Source organism: Talpa occidentalis, unplaced genomic scaffold (assembly GCF_014898055.3).
Source record: "Talpa occidentalis isolate TD23 unplaced genomic scaffold, MPIMG_talOcc4v2.1 talOcc4.16, whole genome shotgun sequence".
Lineage (NCBI taxonomy): Eukaryota > Metazoa > Chordata > Mammalia > Eulipotyphla > Talpidae > Talpa > Talpa occidentalis.
The window spans coordinates 32,036,604-32,056,169 of NW_023601653.1; the positions used below are offsets into that span (position 1 = coordinate 32,036,604).

The 19,566-nt window shown below is 33.8% G+C and overlaps 1 long non-coding RNA gene across 1 annotated transcript in view; it reads left to right on the top strand.

The window, feature by feature from the left end:
• LOC129146029 (uncharacterized) overlaps positions 1–19,566 on the top strand; it is a 95,537-nt gene that overhangs the window by 62,157 nt on the left and 13,814 nt on the right. The window contains exon 3 of the long non-coding RNA XR_008552338.1: positions 19,369–19,477. This is a non-coding gene — a long non-coding RNA (uncharacterized LOC129146029). The remainder of the gene's footprint in view (positions 1–19,368; positions 19,478–19,566) is intronic.

Genomic DNA, 19,566 nt, shown 5'->3' on the forward strand with positions numbered 1-19,566 from the left:
AACCAAAATTTCTTGTATCAGATTGTGCCTTTCAAATATTGCTTTCCCAATGTCATCACCATTTAACATGAAAGCTACCATTTCAGAAGGCCTTATTATTATATATAGTTCAATCAATTTCCTAAAATTAAGGGTGTTTTTCCAGTGGTTATAAAATGGATCAGTATTTGCCTCCTTTGGGACAAACTGATACTGAGTTTGCTGAATGTAATCTAATAATTATTTCTTACTCTGGTAATGCAAAAATTTATAAAATGGGAAATGGCATGACTTAATATATATTATAAGTGTGTGGTATATCTGAGGGATTAGAATTCTGCTTCATTAGTCAAAACAGTTGTGAGTCTTTAGTCTTGTAAGTTTTACAAATCATAAACATAAAGCAAGAGTTTCTATGCAACTTTGAGGTTAAGAGACTTAAAAGAAATGTCACAAGAATGTGGTCAGGTAAGAAACTTTGAAAGACAAAGTTGAGATGAAATCTATATGATGTCAGGGAATTAAATGTTTTCAACACAAAACTACCCCAACAGCTATATTTCCATGCTACTTATAAAATTGCCAGTTTTTATTACAATCGCTATTTTTCCCTGAAAGTGGTTAACATTATAAAATCTCCTTTAAGCTTATAGACAGAATTTTGTGTCTAGCTAAGTGGTATTATAATTTTCTCTTCTTTTCCAGTTGTTCAACTTAGAAAATTTAAAATAGAATTCTCTTTCATTGTCATGACATTGCATTTTGTAGTTTATCAACAAATACACTAAAAGAGTGATCTCCGTAATTACTTCATATATATCTTAACTTCTTAGTTTAATTTTTTTATTTTTAGTTTAATTTTTTAAGTTATCTTAACTTCTTAGTTTTAAATTTTTCTGCTGTGTATTATTCTTCAAATGTGTTATAGTACTATTCTTTCCATTAAAACTCATCTCATTCTTATCTGAATAATATCCTTAGATGTCCAGATCCATCTGTATTTTTGATCAAGCTGATTTACTAACTCTAGATTCTAGCATTTTATTACAAACTTGAATGTGCGCTCATTTATATTCTCCACTGACTGTTGAATGAATTATGTTGAATAATACCAGTGCACATCCTGATCCCCTGAGACCTTCCTTGATACTTCTATCTTCCAAGGAGGCATGAAATAATTGAAGTTTTCTATTTGCTATGTTAATTTGTATTTTCTTATTGTCTCTTTATTAGTATGCAAGAGAGCCTTAAGTATTGAAACCCTCAATTAGCTAGTTACTTTTTAGCTATCAATTTCAAGAAAAAGAAGAAATTAATGGCATAAAAGTATCTAGCTGATAGTGTGTTTAAAAACTACTACCTTGCAGAGTCCAGGCTCAATTTTGCTTTAGCTGAGTCTCCTCTATCTTCCATAGTGACAATGCCAAAGTTTTAAATGGCAAGACATGGTAAAACAATATCCCCAGGCACTCTGTTAGGAAAATATGTCACACACCAAACAGTAAACTGAAGAGAACTGGGTCTGCTGACTTCATGTGAAGGACATTATCTCAGGAAATATTCCATCCTCTGCCTCTAGACGTGCACAAACATACCATATACCCCAGGAGAATAATCAGAATAATCAGTAAATCCTTTAGACAAACAAAGAATTGTGGAGATCTTGATCCTTACTCTTCATTAGCAGTTAAGATGAACTTGCTTGCTTCATTTAAAATAAGCTGACTAATCTCTGGTTCATTAGTTGCAGGTTTGGAATACAAAAATTTTCGACACATTTCTGCTGCTATTTGAGCACATAATTCCTCCAATCTTCTATTTTAATAGTTCTACCTAAATCAACTCCATTGCAGTGTGGATGTGTATACTATAAAGCTACTTTTTCTCAAAACAGAGAACAGTTCATACTGAGTCTTTGACTTTATCATGGTGAAGCTCTATATTAATCTAGGTCTGTTATTTAATGCAAACATTCTTTTCTACATTTCCATTGCTGATGGCTGCTTCCTATGCACTACTTCACTTCTCTAAAAAAGCATTAATACCATATGCCAAATTTGCAGTCTTTAACTGTGGTCCTTCATTTTTATTGCCTATTCCCATATAGTCTTTAAATACTAGTTATGATCAAGAAACTTGATCTATCCAATTCTTTATCTAACAGAACTTGTTTGGAAAGAACATATAACCAGTAAGGCAGGTATATATTTAAAACCTGAAATAAAACATCAAATGTGTTTTGCATTTCAGTAAGCATAAACCTGATGGGGAAATGATAAAAGAAATTTTTCTAAATGAAGAAAATAGCCTAAAAAAAATAGGAAGATGAATACTCTTTGATCAACTCGTAGAATAAGAAGGGGCGATGTTAAATTTTCAATTATAACAAAAACACAGAACTATAAATATCTTGGATAAATCATACAATCAATTCAATTCCCTGTTACATTGTTTTAGAAATGGTAATTGCAAATCTTGAATTGATCCTGAGTTTAAACTCAAAAGTTAATACAAAGCCCCAATGAGAATGGCTTCTTGGTAGTAGCTAAGCACCTGTAAATATTAACTACATACTCCCTTCAATTTCAGGGCAGTTTTGGCGGATATTTCTCCAACTATTTAAATAAATTAAAATGTAGTATGCTAAAGGCATGATGAGGAGAACAAATTATTGCAGATTAAATTCCAAAGAACTAGGAACGCATGGTTATGTCTAAAATTTCCAGAGAGGAGAATCTATAACATTAATTCATTGAATCAGTGAGACTTACATTAGTGTATTAAACCATGGCAACAGAGTATCAATAAAATTATTGTGCTCTGCATGACACACTGTTTTTATAGCAACAGGGTTTTGTAGGATGACTTGAGAAAAAATTATGTTTTTTTGTTGTTACCTAAAGATATGATGTCCATGATCCCATGATTCTGAATCCTCTGGAAAGCTCAAGAGAGTAACAAAATTAAGACTAAATGGACTTGTGACTTGGAAAAATACCTTTGAGACAAAAGTAGAGAATTCATTAAAGAAATTGTGCATCATTTTGTCACTAGTATGTTTGATATCACAGGGGATGTTATTATGAGGTAAAATACAGAAACTGACCATTCTGTGATTCAAAAGATCTAGATTCTAATTGTAAAAATATGAATAAATTGATCAGATTTTTTTTTCTCTTAGCTTGTCTTTTTAATGTATGTATGAGTCTGAACAAAAGTCAAAATTGAATCTAAAAGATATCTTTCCATCAGGATAAAATAAAAAAAAGTACTGAGATAAGATTAACTGACATTATTCCCTGGGTATTCTTTCTGAATGGTAATTCACATTATAGTATACCCATTTCTTTAATGAAATACAGTGACATTCAGATGCCATACAATAGTGACCTAGAATAGGCATTTTATGGATATTTTAGAGATTGTATGGTCTTTTCTCACTAGTAAGGTATGTCAGTCAATAGAAATGCCACTATATATAGATGCTGCACAAAGTTGCAAGTTTTACATATTGAACATTACAGTACAGGAGAGTGAACAGAGGACACATCTATTTAAGAATTAAGAGGAAGAAACTGTAAAGGGATCTGTTGCTTAAAACCAATCAAGAGCAACTGTGGAATTTTATAAGATACACTTGCTCATAGATTTTGGATATTTTCTGGCCACATCCCATAAAGTAGTGTGTTCACTGTAAATTATGACTTATTCTTATTTGTGAAAATAAAAAAAAAGTGCAAGCATTATTTCTTTGTAGTGTTGGAAATGTACAATAACATAGGAACTGAGGATTATTTTATTCTAAAAAAATATAACAGCAATTTCACTGTTCAAAACTTTTAAAGTAATACAAAATAACTCTGCTTGGAAAAGGAAAAAAAATGTAGAAAAAATCAGAAGCAAATGATTTACATGGCCAAGCATATAGATTAAATGAAAGCACAGAGATACTTAAGTCCAAATTTGCTCAATTGTGGTTTCCATTTTGCACCTGCAGTGTGTGGGCACAATTCAAATGAGATAACATCTGGCATATTGTAAGTGTGGTAATCAACAATTGAAGAAGCATTTAAATTGTAGCTGCACTTATGGGGAAAGAGAGAAAAAGCAATTAACAAGATTGAGTCTAAGATAGGTTTAAACTCACAATTCCATATAACTCATTCTTCAGACTTGAGAGACCAGAGCCAACGCTGACAGAACTAAGTAGGATCCCAACATTTTGAGCTACAAGTAGTTCCATCATGAGTGGTGAAAGGAGGGTGAGCTTTGGAGATGGTAAGATCTGTTATACAGCCTATTTTGCCCTACCACTTCCTAGATATAAGGAGTTGAAACACTTTCTTAAACTCTTTATATCACAAGTTTCTCAATTTTGAAAGGAGAACCTAATCAAAAAAGATATGCCTTTGTTCTAATAATTAATTCTAGATTGCTCTAAGGTAGGAGGCACTAGGAATGATAGTTTCCTTTCCTAACCTTTTTTTTCTTCTATTTCTCTTCCTACATGTATGTATATTTGTGTAATTTTTATTTATTTAATATGACTATGTTTCAATTTAACATATTAAATTTACCTTCTTTATGCCCTGGGGACTTGAGAATAATCTATTCATTCTAAAGCATGTAAAAAGTCTTTAATGTGCAAATTAATATGTTAGAGGCTAAAAGTGCAACTGCATAAGTACACAGAGACAAGGACCCTTCTTCATAGAATATCCTGTGTCCCACTGACATTAATTGACTGTATGTAAAAAATAAAGTGACATTGCAAATTGGGTAAGCACCATGGATCAGGAATATACATTGTAACATGAAAAGACACAGAAGTCAAGGAAGTCAGGAAACAGTTAGTGAACTGAGGAGGAAGACAAAATATCTAGAAAAAAGGCAAGGGAAGAAATAAAAGGCAAATACAAAATTAACAAGTCTTTTTTAGACAGACAGGAGCACTATACATGAAATCAAATGAACATGTTTGGTATTATTAACATGTTAGGTTTTTATGAAGTTATGATCAGGAAAATATAGAATTATATTTATGGGATTAAGGCATGAGTTAGTATGTTCAAAATGTACAAATAACGGACAGTTTAAGGGCAAACAGGTTAATTTAATTCACAGTGACATCTCTTTGAAGTCTAAGGTCCCCAGAGCTTTACATATTAAGAAGCTGGGTGTATCTTTAAAGCAATAATTGGCATTGTAATCAAGGAAGTGGCCAAGCAAAGGTACATCATGAACAGACTTGCATTTTTAATTGTTTTAAAGATCCTTTTACAGAAATTTTATATAGACTAAATTGGGGGGAGGTTGGAGGAATACAATTGAGGTAGTGATATCAGTTGGTTTAGTGGTATTGGAGACACTAAAACTAGGAGATACATTTAAGACATTTTCTGCAAAGCATTGTAATTGATTTACTATAGGGTTGGAAAAGATTACTTTAGGGTTTTTGACTGCAATAACCGAGGATGTTGTAATTCCAGTTTCAGAGAATTTGGATGACTATGGAAAAGAGATTTAGGAGAAAGCATAAGCTTTGCTTATGTTGAATTTGAGGTATATATATCAGGTATCAAGTGGAAATTTCTAGTGAATATTTAAATATAAAGCTCTAGGATTGAGGGAAAAAACTGGTATGGAGATGAAGTATTTGAGAAAAAAATTAATATTCCAAATATTCACAGCTTTTTATGATGAGGCTATGAGGTGGCTTCCAAATTCTGAATCCCAAAATTATTTTAGTCCTCTTTATGGCAAATATCGGAGGTTAGATTTATCAGTCTTTCTTCATGTAAACTAGAGGATGGAAAGGTAAAATCTCACTTCTCGATTGCTTAAATCTAAGTTTCCAAAAGTGACAATCATCTATCTAACAAGCATGTTCTCATGTAAGACATGCAGGACAGAACTAGAATTAGAGGACAGAGTCAATGATGCTTCTTGTCACGTGAAGACAGAAAACAGTTCCTTTTATTTATTATTATTTTTTAATAGCAACAACATAATGATCTCTGTTTTCCAGTCTTTGGTATTTTGCAACATTTGAAGTGGAATATTTCTGTGTCTATGGTTTGATTGGATAGTTCTCATAAGTATGTTACTTCTAGAAGTTCAGTATGTAAGTTTAGTATATAAATAATAGTGTCTCTAAGTAACTTATTATTTTTCTTTTATCTCAGGTAGAGTAGAATTCAGTGTCAGCTGTTGAAAATCTTCTACAAGTTAGAACTTATTAGATTTGGCTGGAGTCATTACCAGTCATTACTGGAGTAATTTACAGACCCAGTGCAAAATAAAAATGTGAAACCCCATTGTTCATAAAATATTCAGCATTCCAAGATGGGAACCACGGAACATTGAATCAAACACTGGAGAATTCTAAGCCCAGGACCCTAAACACCTGCACAGATCACACTTAAAAGTCAATCCCAACTGGAGTATAAAACAACCAGATGGGCTAGTGTGGGCAGAGAGTTGGTTCTGAAAGCAGGCATTTTTAAATTTTACCATCTTGTACCCATACCCTTCCCTTCTGCAATAGCTCCTGGTTGCTGGATCAACAAAAGAGAGATACCTTGATCATTCATGAGTTTATCATTGTCACATCTAGAAGGATCATATGCTGTTTCACTTACAGGGCTTTGTTCCAAATTAGCCACAGTACCCTGCTAACTGAAAAAGTATTGGAAAAGATTTGGAAATAACTGTGGTGAACTTAGAACATTAGCTACAATCCAATGCACACCTGCATAAGTCCCAGGAAGTCCAGGAAATTCACAGACCTTCTAATACCAGACTACAGAATTTATTACAAAACTTATCACAAGGACTCACAATGATGTGAACTCTATCTCTGTCAACAGCAAGCCCAACTACAAGGTTCACCTAGTGCTGTGGGAAAAAGCATTGCTGACACAAGCCACCACTGCTGTCTGACTTTGGGTACTAGGTTTACCACTCAGTAGGGTGTCTTTTTACTTTAATGTATTTTCTTTCATTGTGCAGAAGACTTTAAATTGATGTTGTTTAATCTACTTAATTTTTTATCCTGAGATTCTTTCATGCAATAACCAAAGATACAGAAAAAATGGTCTCACCAACCCCTCCACCCCCCCTAAAAAAAAGAGGGAGAGAGAAGGTAGTCAGTACTTTGTTACAGGTAGCAATGTTACAGGGATAGTGTAGAAATATATGAAAATCCCCAAAGAAAATTTCCTATGTCATATCAATTTATGCACAGATAATTAGCTGTGCAATAATTGCCAATATATCATTAAAACTTTAATTATTGGGATACCCAAGAGTATGCAGAAAATGCCATTCTATTCTTCCCATCCTGTAGTAGTGACAATGGGCTCTTTCTTTATCACTTTTTTTGGGAGAAGTTGTACTAAAAATCAGTAGTATATTTTATTTTAATCCTATAATTTAATTTATAAGATCAAGCATATTTTAAGACAAACTATCATTGAGTTACAAATATTTTATAATGTGACAACTTTTTGGATGTATATTCTTACAAACTATCATTAAAAGCTGGCTGATAGTTTGCATTTATAAAATAGTATTTTTTTTAATCTGCTATCACTGCAGTGTCAATGAACTGTCATGCCTCTTCAACTTAAGAACAAATATTTTGATGTTTTGTCAATTGTTGTCACCTAGAAAGAATTTATGTTGACTGAATTTTTGAGATAATTTGTACTTATAATGACACCCCTAAATAGTGTTTGTGATATGTATAAATATCAAGAAAATTAAAAACACAAGTAAGTTACAAAATACATTTTGTGTATGAGCAGGAACATATAGTTGGACTGGTTAAAATCATTTATATCAGAAAAGACAAGATGATAGAATCTTTAAACTGGCGTCATTTATAACCATAATGAACATCTACTAAATGCCCAAATTAGTGTTTTTATTTTTGGTTTTATGTTTCTATTTTATTTGTTTTACTGATTATGAAAGGAGTGTAGAATTAGGAGTGGAGAAAATAATAAAATACTAGGGGAGAAATTTCATAATAATATGCAACTACCACTAAAGTTTCTTTAATTTTTTTCCCTAAGCATTGATAAAACATCTAGTTTTATAAAATATGTGTCTATCTTCTGTGCTTAGGAGAACATTTTTAATGGGAATCCATTTTCAAGAGATAATATAAATCTTTAAATTTGATGCATTTATAGTATGATTTGTATTGACATCCTTATAACAAAATTTAAAGTCCAGAAATTGTCAGACAAAGTCAAATATTTAAACATTTATTTCTTAAACTTCTTCTTACATAGAGATTTTTTTTCAGTCATCCTCAAAGCTTTAGATGTCTACCAGTTGATTAAAGACCAAATTGTGATGTATCTTAGAGCCACGGTTTCCAATCACATACCCTTCCCTTTTGTTTAAGAGTATTTGCAAAGCTCACTAACTTCTCAGAGAAAGGCAAGTGCCACTGATCCTCAGCACCACTCACAGTGAGAGTTCCTGACAAGTCTTAAAAAAGGATTTACTGACAGTTTACTCCTCCTCATCCCAGTTGTATAATTCAGGTCAATTGCACAGCTTCTGAAGAGGAGTCTTTCTTTCTAGAAACAGATAATGATAACATCATTAGAGCAGAAAATTACATGTGCATATGTGTATTTAAAATAATATTTTGTCTTTACATATTTTAAAACAAAAAGTAAGCAATAAGAAAGTTAATTAAATCATATATTCTCAAATAACATTTTCTGCTGCCTTTATGCATGATCAGTTTGGGGCTTATACTTTCATTTGAGAAATACTGATTTATTTGATACGCTTATTTTTAGAACCAACTTAGAAAAATGTATAGCAACATTAGTGAAGTCACTCTTCAAAAAGCTGCTTTCCTTATCTAGGTAATGTGTTATGACATTTCCTTCTGGCCAGTAAACTTATCTACAACTGGAATAGATGTTTACTCAGTGACAGCTTCCTTTCAAGTAGGGTCAATTATTTTTTTAAAGATTTATTTATGCATACAAGAACTGGAGTACAAGCCAGAGGTGCAGGGGGTGAGAGTATTCACCAGAGACAGAGTGGGGAGCAGAACAGGCAGATTGACTGAAACACACTGCTGAGGGGAGCAGCAGGCGAGTCAGGTGAGGTCTGCTGCACCATTTGGGTAGCTCCCTGGCCGCCGGGGATCGAACTCCTGCTATAGAGGCTGCATATAGCTTCATAGTGCTGTGCTTAACCCCTTGCATCACCAGGGAGGCCAATCATACCCTTAATAGTTCTGAAATATATGAACTTAGTAAGATGATAGATCTCTAGTCTAAGTAGATTGCTGTTTAATAAGGAATAGTCATGTTCTTTAACATAAGCACAGAAAATATTTGCATTTATTAGACAAAAATACCTACTGTGTGTTTTCTGAGATACTCATTTAAAACACTTAGCAGCTGTTTGAGACGCATTATCAGTTTCATTTCACAGATGTGAACACTGAAGGGGGAGGTTGAGAAATTCATTGACTGTCAAAGAACAGCCAGTAATTAAGTTCCCATCTGTCTGATTCTAGGTCAAACCCAAGGGCGATGGGATGACAAAGTCTCTTAAATAAGCAGTGGGAGGAGAGAGAGAAAAATAGCGTGTCTTCACATCTTCAGGCAATAAACTCAATTCTTTCTCAACTAGTTCTCAGTATTTTAGTGAAAAGATTTACTCATGATTTCCAAGCAATTTCATGAATTCCCAACTGGTTCGAAAATTTTTATCTCAGTACTAAATAATAAAAGTGCTAAAAAGCAATTTCAGAGTCACATTGATATAGTAATGGCATCGTTATATTTACGGGCTCATAGGGTCAGAAGCTAGGTATGTTTTATGACTAGTAATACTTTTCATTAATCGCATGGAACTAATCATCAGGTGTTAAGTTAAGCTGACTTATGGCGAAACTCATCCAGACTTCTGCTATGTAAAAAGGAAAAAAGGCACAAATCAACTGAAAATTGGGAATGAGTTAGAAACAGCCTTATCTTTGAATTGTCTAATTTGGGTGAGTTATTCCATTACCATACTTTTTGGCAATATAGCTTTTTGAAATAAATTTCCTTTTTGGTCAAGAAGAAATAAAAGAGTAGTTGAATAAAGGAAAAAATGAGTTACTGGAGAAAGGTGAAGACTTTCTAATATATCTTCCACCTATCAGGTACATGCTACTTATGTAGTTAGCTGTATTAATCCTTGCCGCCATAGAAAGATTAATTGTTGAATACTGAAGATGAAATAAAACTTGAAGTTACATAAAATATCATATATTGCTGGTATCAAATTACTGTCATTTAAATAAATTGTAAATCAACTTTCTTGTTCCTGAGACAGATATTTAGCTGCAGTATATCACTAGTATCTTCCTGCTTTTCCATTGAACTGTTACTCACTTTTATATTCTAACAACTATCAGGTGACTCCAAAATAATAAAGAACACAAAATCAAATCACTGCTGCTGAAAAAATTCTTTGGGGATTTCTCACAAGCAAGTTCTTTCTTTCTTTTTTTCTTTCTCAGACCATATCATGATTTCTTCTATCAGGAGTCAGCAAACTTTCCTTGAAGGGAATAGTGAATGTTTAGTATTTTTCAATCACAGGACCTCTGTTACAAATATGAAATTCTACTGTTGTAGCAGGAGAGCAGATGTAAACAATAAATTAACAAATGATGTGACTGAGATCCAGTAAAATTTATTTACGAAAACAGAACAAAATTGTTCCATTGATTCTCACTTTTTGATTTTTGCCATATGGGGTAGCTTTAACATACTTTCCATTTGGTTAGAATTATCCTATTAGGGTTTTTTTTTTTTAATTTCTTTTCAATATGAAATTCCATTCATGTTTAAATCCTAGCCATCCTTAAATCCCCCTTACCAGGGAATTCTAGTGAGCATATTTTGTGCATATTAGACTATCCTAAACTATTTCATCCACTAAGCAGTGTTTTCTCTTCTTGACTTATAACAGTTTTTATTGTATTTCTTGCACATGGAGCCCTTTTTTAAAATTAAAGAAAAAACAACCAACCCTATTTAAAAATGGGCAGAGGACTTGATGAGATTGTTCCAAGAATACATACATATAGGGCCTCCCTGGTGGCGCAAGGGGATAAGACGCAACCTATGAAGATATCCGCAGCCACTGCAGCACAAGTTCGATCCCTTGTGGCCAGGGAGCTACACACATGATGCAGCAGACCTCTCCTGACTTGCCCGCTGCTTCCCTCAGCAGTGTATTTCGGTCAGTCTGCCTGTTGTGGTCCCCACTCTGTCTCTGGTAAATCCTCTCACCCACCGCACTTCTGGCCTGTATCCCAGTTCTTGTATACATAAATAAATAAATCTTAAAAAAATGCATACATACAAATGGACAGCAGGTACATGAAGAGATGCTCAAACAGCACTAATCATTCGGGAAATGTAAATCAAAACTACCATAAACTAGCACTTCATAATTTTTTGCATGGTTATTATCAAAGAGACAAGGAAAAAAAGTGTTGTCAAGACTGGAGCAAAGGGAATCCTTGAGCACTGTTAGTGGAAATGTAAATTGGTATAGCCACTATAGAAAATGATATTAAAATACCTCAAAAAATTAAAAATAGAGCTACCAGATAATCTAGTGATCAAAAAGGAAGGTATAAATCAAAAGGGAAGGAAATCACTGTTTCAAAATGATATGCATTCCTATATATTCATTGTAGCATCAATCACAATAATTAGGAGGTACACACACACACACACACACACACACAGGATCAGCCTTTAAAAAAAACAAGGAACTTCTGATCTTTTATGACAACATGGATAGACCTTGAGGGAATTATATTCAGTGAAATAAGCCAGACAGAAAAAGACCAATACCATAAGCCAGACAGAAAAAGACCAATACCATATGTTCTCACTTATATATGAAATTTAAAAAAAAAAAGGTTGAACTCATATAAATAAAGAGTATAATGGTTATTACTAGAGGGTGATAGTAAAAGAATACAAACTTCCAGTTATAAAGCAAATAATTTCTGGCCATTTAATATACAAAATTGAGACTAATTAATTGAGCTGTATTATATACTTAAAAATTGTTAATGAAGTAGATCTTAAATATTATTGCCACAGCACACACACAACCGATAATTATGTTAGGAAATAGAAGTGTTACATATATTGTGTATTTGTTTTGCAGTATATATATCTGTCATCACATTGTACACCTTAAAGTCATATATATTATATAGCAGTAATAGCTCAATAAAGCTGAGCGGGGCAGAATTAATGGAATTTTAACTATCATATGGTATAATCCTTTCATTTGGGGAATAAGAAAACCAGTAAGTTTAAATAGTTTTCCATGATCACTGGGGAAAAGGCAATAGTAAAGCACAATTCTTTTAAATCCTATTTTAGTGATCTTTATTAAGATTGTAAAAATCTTAACATTACATAAGAATCCCTAAGAAGATATAACTCAACATTCCATCAAATACCAACCAAAAGCTCCTCTCTCAGTTCACTAGCAATTGATATCCAGCTTCAGTATTTTTAATGATAGAGCAATAGCTACTTAACATATTTCTACTTACAAACTTATTTTCTAAAAGGCCCTTTATGAGTCCATTCCATATTAACCCAAAACTACACTATTAAATTCTTTGCTAATATATGCAGAATTGATGAAATGGTGATCTGGTGTGAATCTTTGTTCTTATTAATAAAAATTGTGAGTAGAAAGTAAAATGAGAAGCATCATTACCTCCTATAGAGATATAACCATGGTTCGATAGGTCTAATTGCTATTTCTTATATGGAGCAAAACCACCCTTGCTGTAATATTTACTCTATAGAATTACTTCCACGGTGTCTTGTCTTTCTTCCCTGTGACAAATCATATATTTGAGAAATGTTGTCATCCATCCTCTAAGAAATGATTTTCAGATGAAACAGCACCAACATCACCATTATTTATAAATAGTAGTTGATACCAAGGTCACTTCCCATAAGTCACATGGGTTTATGTCACTTTTAAATATGGCAGTTTCCACACTGCCAAGTGTTGTGACCAGCACAAAACACAAAGTGCCTCCTGCCTTCATGTCTTGTAAGCTGGTATTCTTTTAATGCAGAATGATTTCACTTGATTTAGCTCTCCTGGCTAAACCTGTGAGTAGTTTGCATATATTTCTTGCCCTTCCAGTAGTTCGTTGAAATCAGAAATAGCTCAGTTATGTTTCACTAAATTTCCACGAAAACTATTTCCTCTTCTTTCCTGGTTAGTTGAACATTCAATAGATGCTTGAAATTCATAGTGCAATGTGAAAGTCTAAGTTATGTGATTTAACCTCCCATGTTGTCAGGGGTAATGCTACATGGTTGGAGGTCTAGGCTTAATTTCCTAAATCAGTAGACCACTCTGAACCAAAGAGAAGATTATTCTATGAGTATTAAAGTCCTTGGAAAAGAAAGTTGAAAACAAATGTTTTATTTTGAAGGCTTACCAGTATCATCAAAGCCATGACAGGACACTGTGCATTTAGATCTATATTTCATGTGTTTTTGCTAGAATAAGCACTCTGTTGGAAGACTGTCTCAGAATGCTGAAGATTGCAACTGTTCTGAATTTGTTTTTCACTTGTAGTAATTGGCTGGATCTCACCATTTGTGATCTAAGATTCTCAGAACACACTCTCCAAATGTGGTGATCAGTAGGGAGGGAGCGACAGTGTATCAATGTCTCTACCTGATACTCAGTTTAATTTCTTCCACAATGAAGTCAGCAATTTGCTGAGTTAATTTCCTCGAATCTTTTTCATCTATTTTCATTAGATTCCCCTTTAGAATTATTAAAGATATAATTTTGAGAGAACCAAAGAGGAAAATTAATTCCGACAGATACTTTAGGCAAAACAAAACTAACAATGCAAAAGTAAATACAGTAAATCATGGGGAAAGTATCAGATTCTATAGATGCCACAAGATTTTCTAATCAAGCTATTTAGCTGGTGATCTGAAAATGAGCATGGGGGTTTGAAGCCTTCTAAATTAGTGTGAGGCAGCCTGGGGCTGCCACATCAAAGTCCTCATCTATAGGACAAGCTGATTAAACTCATTTGCAAGTGTCAAGTCTCCCTTTCTAGTCTCATCTTGAGTGGCTTCTTAACTTGTTAGAGAAGTAGAACTCATGTATCAACCAGCCGGTTAAATATCTCAGCATGAACTGAGATCTCACAATGGATGTGACTGAAGCAGTGACTGTCGTTTTCACACAGCAACCATTCTGTGGAGTTTGATTACCTCCAGATTCATCTGTCTCTTTAAAATAGAGATTGTATGGTGACCTGTCTGTTCACATTGTAATGCTTGTGAAAGGGGGAGAAGAATAAGAATTTATGAGAAAGGACAGGTGTAGATATGTCAGGGCACTCTTTCTCTATTGTGGCTTACTATTTGAAAGTATTTTATTTCTATGGACAACTATTTGGAATACAAAAAGATGTTAATATTCTTTTAAACTTAAAGATATAATTTATCATCTATATCATTATGAGTGTGTATATCTATATCTATATATAATCATTCTAAAATTATAGAAACTATAGAAGTTATACAATTATACCCTATATAAGATATATGTATGTATGTGTGTGTGTGGGGGTGTGTGTGTGTGTATATATAGATATATATATGCACCTTAATGTAACTGAATTTTTCTATTGTCTTTTCAGATTAAAAAATTGTATTGAAACCCAGCTTGTTGCTTAACTAACTCCCACATTTATGTAAAGCTGAATCCCCACAACAAATTTATTTCATCTCTCATAACTGTTTGGCTTTTCTGATCAGATAACAACTGAAACAAGGATCCATATCTGAAATGTATGTCCTGTCTCAGGTTGTCTGTTTTCAATGATTCCCACTCTCACTCTTGACTCTGTTTTCTAAATTCATTCTTTTCTTGATTAAACTGGCTTGTGAAGGTGCTCTAAACAGACCACCCCAAAATTCTTAGCACTGATGTCCCTTGCTGGCATGCGGGTTATCTTGAGTTAAGAACAGTGAAAGCGGAGAGACTGAAGAGCTATGGTCCTTGCCTGAGTCTTTTTTTTTTTTTTAAAGATTTATTTATTTATATATACAAGAACCGGGGTACAGGACAGATGTGCAGGAGGGTGAGAGGGACAGAGCAGGGAACAAAACAGGCAGACTGATGAAATACACTGCTGAGGGGAGCAGCGGGTGAGACAGGAGAGGTCTGCTGCTCCATGTGGGACCCTTGCTGGCTGGCCGGGCGGGATGGAACCAGTGCTACAGAGGCTGTGGACAGCTTCACAGCGCTGCATTCAACTGCCTAAGCCACCAGGGGAGGCCCCTTGCCTGAGTCTTTTGCCTTTTTCTACTCTAAGAAGAGATCATCACTCCCTAAGCTTATACCTTTTCTGTAGTCAAAGAAGCACTGCTCTACTTTTAATGAACTAGAAGATCACAGTGGGAATAGGGAGGAATATCATCCAAACCTAGATTCATATCTGATAATATGTCCTCTCTATCTGAGGATCTCATCTTTATTCTCAGAGGAAGGATGAAGACATCCCCTTCTTATCACCTGAAATTTCCCCTTCCCCTCTCTTTGGCACCTCAGATGCCCTAACTCCACATCTGCATACTTATTATAGGACTCCCTCAAACATTACTATTTTTTCCTTTATTCACCCATCTGATATTTTGATTCTTCCACTGAATCTGAGAAGAACACAGAGAGGTACATTATTTTGCACTGTGCCTGACACTAGAGGCTTACCTATTTTATTCTTTCGAAGAACCATCTATTTTGTTGATTATTTTGCCTATTGATTTTCTATACTTTAATTTTTTTGATTTCTGCATTTTTATTTCTTCAGCCTCTTTTAGGTTTAAAATACTCTTTCTCTGGCTTTGTAAGATAGAAGCTTAGGTTACTAAGTTAGAAAGATTTTAGACTTTCCTTCTTTATATACATATATATGTTATAACGTTGCCTCTAAGCACTGTGATCACTGCACCTTACAAATTTTAAGTTTTATTTTCATTTTCATGTACTTTGATGTATTTAAAAATATCTCGAGGTATTTTTTTTAACCACATGTCCTTAAAAGTGTTCCCTAATCCTCACATAGTTCTGAAATTTCCAGTTATTTCTAACCTGTTGTTTCTAGTTTAATTCTGTTGTAGCCTGAGACCATACTTTGTATAATTTCTGTTTGTTAACATTTACTTAAGTGTTTTTATCTTGTTGAATAGTTTGTAAATGCTCAAGAATAAAGCGTATTTTGCTATGCTAAGATGAAGTATTCTGTTAATGTCAATGAGAAAATAAATGATTAATAATTGTGTTCAGTTCAACTCTATCCTTTTTAATTTTCTACATGCTGAACCTATCTATGACCAAAAGAGGTTTGTTGAAGTCTCCAAATGTAACAGTCACATAATGTGACTTTGCTAGGAGTTGGCTATGCTTAATGTTTACTACAAATGTAGTTGCAAGGCTTAAAATTGAACAATTATCTTTTAATCTCCATTTTCCTCCTTAAATGGCATCCTTTTCTTTCAGCAGGTCCAGCTATAATCACTATTGATGAAGTGCTAAGGTGTCAATAATACTGTTACTATTTATCAGTCTTTTAGAGGACCCGTGTCCTTGGATTTTGACCCCCATAAATGTTTCCTACCTCCTTTTCCCCTCTACTTGGTTATGACAACAAAGGCTATAGGGGTCAGAGAAGCTGGAGATAGCTAAATACCTTTCTCCATGTCATAATGACCTGGTGAATCCTTTCCCCTAAGAGTATGCCTTTATTATGGAAAAAAAAACATCAGAGGATTTCATGGTTACTTTTTCTCCCTTCTGCCAAGGACACAGAAGATCTTTATTATCTTCTCACTGTTAGAAACTGGTGGGGTTCCTGGAGGTAAAATCCACAAAAATGTACCATCCTGATGCTGCAGCTCTCAAGAGTCTTGCCTCATGCTAGACTGTGAAAATCTATGACTTTCTGTTTGTTCAACCTTTTTTATTTATTTTTTCTTTTTTTAAAGGTTTATTTATTTATGCATGTAAGAACTGGGGTATAGCCCAGAGGTGTGGTGGGTGAGAGGGTTTACCAGAGCCAGAATGGGAAACAGAACAGGCAAATTGATGGAAATACACTGCTGAGAAGAGCAGCGGGTGAGTCAGGAGAGATCTGCTGCACCATGTGGATTAGCTCCCTGGCCAGGGATCCAACTTGTGCAGCAGTAGCTGTGGGATAGCTTCATAGTGCTGCGACTTAATGTCTTGTGCCACCAGGGAGGCCCCCTTATTTATTGTTGTTAAGGGTGAATATGACAATGATCATGTTCTTTACATGTTGGAGGAAAACTGGAGGTTTCCAATCATGTGCTACAATCATGTGACTATCACTGGAGGATGGTGGCACAGTATTCTGGAAAACATGACCATGAAAGTAGTAAGCATACATTTATTGTATTACTCGCTATTAGACATAAGAATTACGGTGAAAATATAATAAGTAAGATGTGTATAAATGTCTTGATTAGTTTTCTACTATTTTTAGAGCATTTTTAGAGCTTATAGATTATATATGTTTGCTTATACAGAAACAGAAATGGGTGTTTCTTGCTACTTCTCCCTAGACTTTGTACTATCACTAGGAGATGCAAAGGCACTGTGAGACTTAATCAGAATTTTTGCAAGGTGCTTCATGTATTCTTAGAGTCAGATAACAGGATGAATGCCTGACATGAACACCACAGTGAGTGACTGAGAATCCCATTCTGTGTCTGTGCTTCTGTTCTTACCAATGTAGAAAAAGGATTATAAGCCAATAAATGACAAAGAGCCAGTGTAATTGCAGCTAACTTTCATTATGTATCATATGGATATATATATTTTTTTTCCTGAAAGACCTTTCCTTCCTTCTTACACTCATTGCTGTGCAGTCTCAAAAAATATATATAGTTGAATTGCTTCAGACATCTGTTTGAAAGTCAGGGCTAAAAGTAGAGTGTGTCTTTTCTTGACAATAACAATTAGAGTTTTCTTTGTCAGATAACCTCACAAACAGGATGGTTCACAACTGGCATGCTGTGACCTAGTTTTGGTTGATTTTATGAGGTTATTCACTATAATAATGTAGTCACCAGAACTCAGCATGATGAACAGCTAGATATCAGTCCCTGGGTCTTCTGCAAACCCATCTATTCATTTTAGAGGATTGTTGATCTCCAGGTACTCAACTACATTTAGATATTCTTAAACTCTATTCTAATTTTTTGTTTTCATTGCTCCCTGTTCCTTATAAAAAGGGATTTCCAAGGTTAAATTTGCTGTAAAATTCAAGTACTTATTAGCAGAGAATATACCTCCTAACTCATTTCTTCTAAAGACATGAACAAAATGTCCTAAAGAAATGACAATTTATTTTTCATGTACTTTCAACTCATTAATAAGTAAAATTCTTTGGTTCTCTAAAGGATGGATAAGTACAAAGGCCACTTCTCAAGAAAATTAGAGACTGTGTATCATAAAATCACTACAGTCCTAGCTTTGTACTAAAAATGTTTTCCCAGTTTATGCTTTTATAATTTGTTTTAAAAATAAATGATGTAAATATTTTTGGATTAGACAATTAAATATAGGAATTAGACACAACATTTCAATATTCTTGTTCCATTGTTTCCCTGTTCTAAAATTACATTAAATTACACATGTATGTCCCCCTCACAGGTGCCTATATGCTCAAACCCTGTTTGATTTGGCTTTGTTTTTTCCACTTCTATAATTACAAAATGAGTTACTCTTTACCTAACTGAATGCCAAAATGTCTAAATTTCTGCTGATGTTTTAGTAATACAGAACTTTAAGTTAGAAGTCATGACCTTTTCAACTATCACCCTAAAAAATGAAAATGCTTTTTTCTCTAAACTGAGATATTCCTCAGAACTAATATAGACAACATGCAACCAAGAATTACTTTTGAACAGAAGAAAAAATATTGATGCCTACTGTTCCACAGGAATTATGAGCATCAAGAAATAATGAGGGTTGTTATTTTAACAAATGTTCTGGAATATTTTATTACATAGATCTTTTTATTTCAGGATATTACAGAAATATTTATTCTGAAAGTGCTTTTCTCAATGAAAAAGTGTTGGAATACTTACCTTGATGTTTTCTTTACAATGTTCTTATCATCAATGCTATGGATTTGTTCAGTGCTAAGCACCAGAGTAACTCTAAAAATATATGCAACTTAAATTTTCATCTTCTTTGCCTTTGAATATGTGTGAGTTGTGACCTAAATGACATGTCTTCTTTTAGTGTCTCATATGAAAATTGTCCTAAGAACCCATAACATAAAACTATGGAGAGAATTAAAGTTATGAGAGTCTTCTGCTGAAGCAGTTGAACTTTTCTGATGTCAAAACAGGTATGTATTTATTCCTCTCACTTTTTTAAAAACTCCTTTATTAATGATCTGATTCCACTCTAGACCAGCTGAATACATGCTAGAAATTT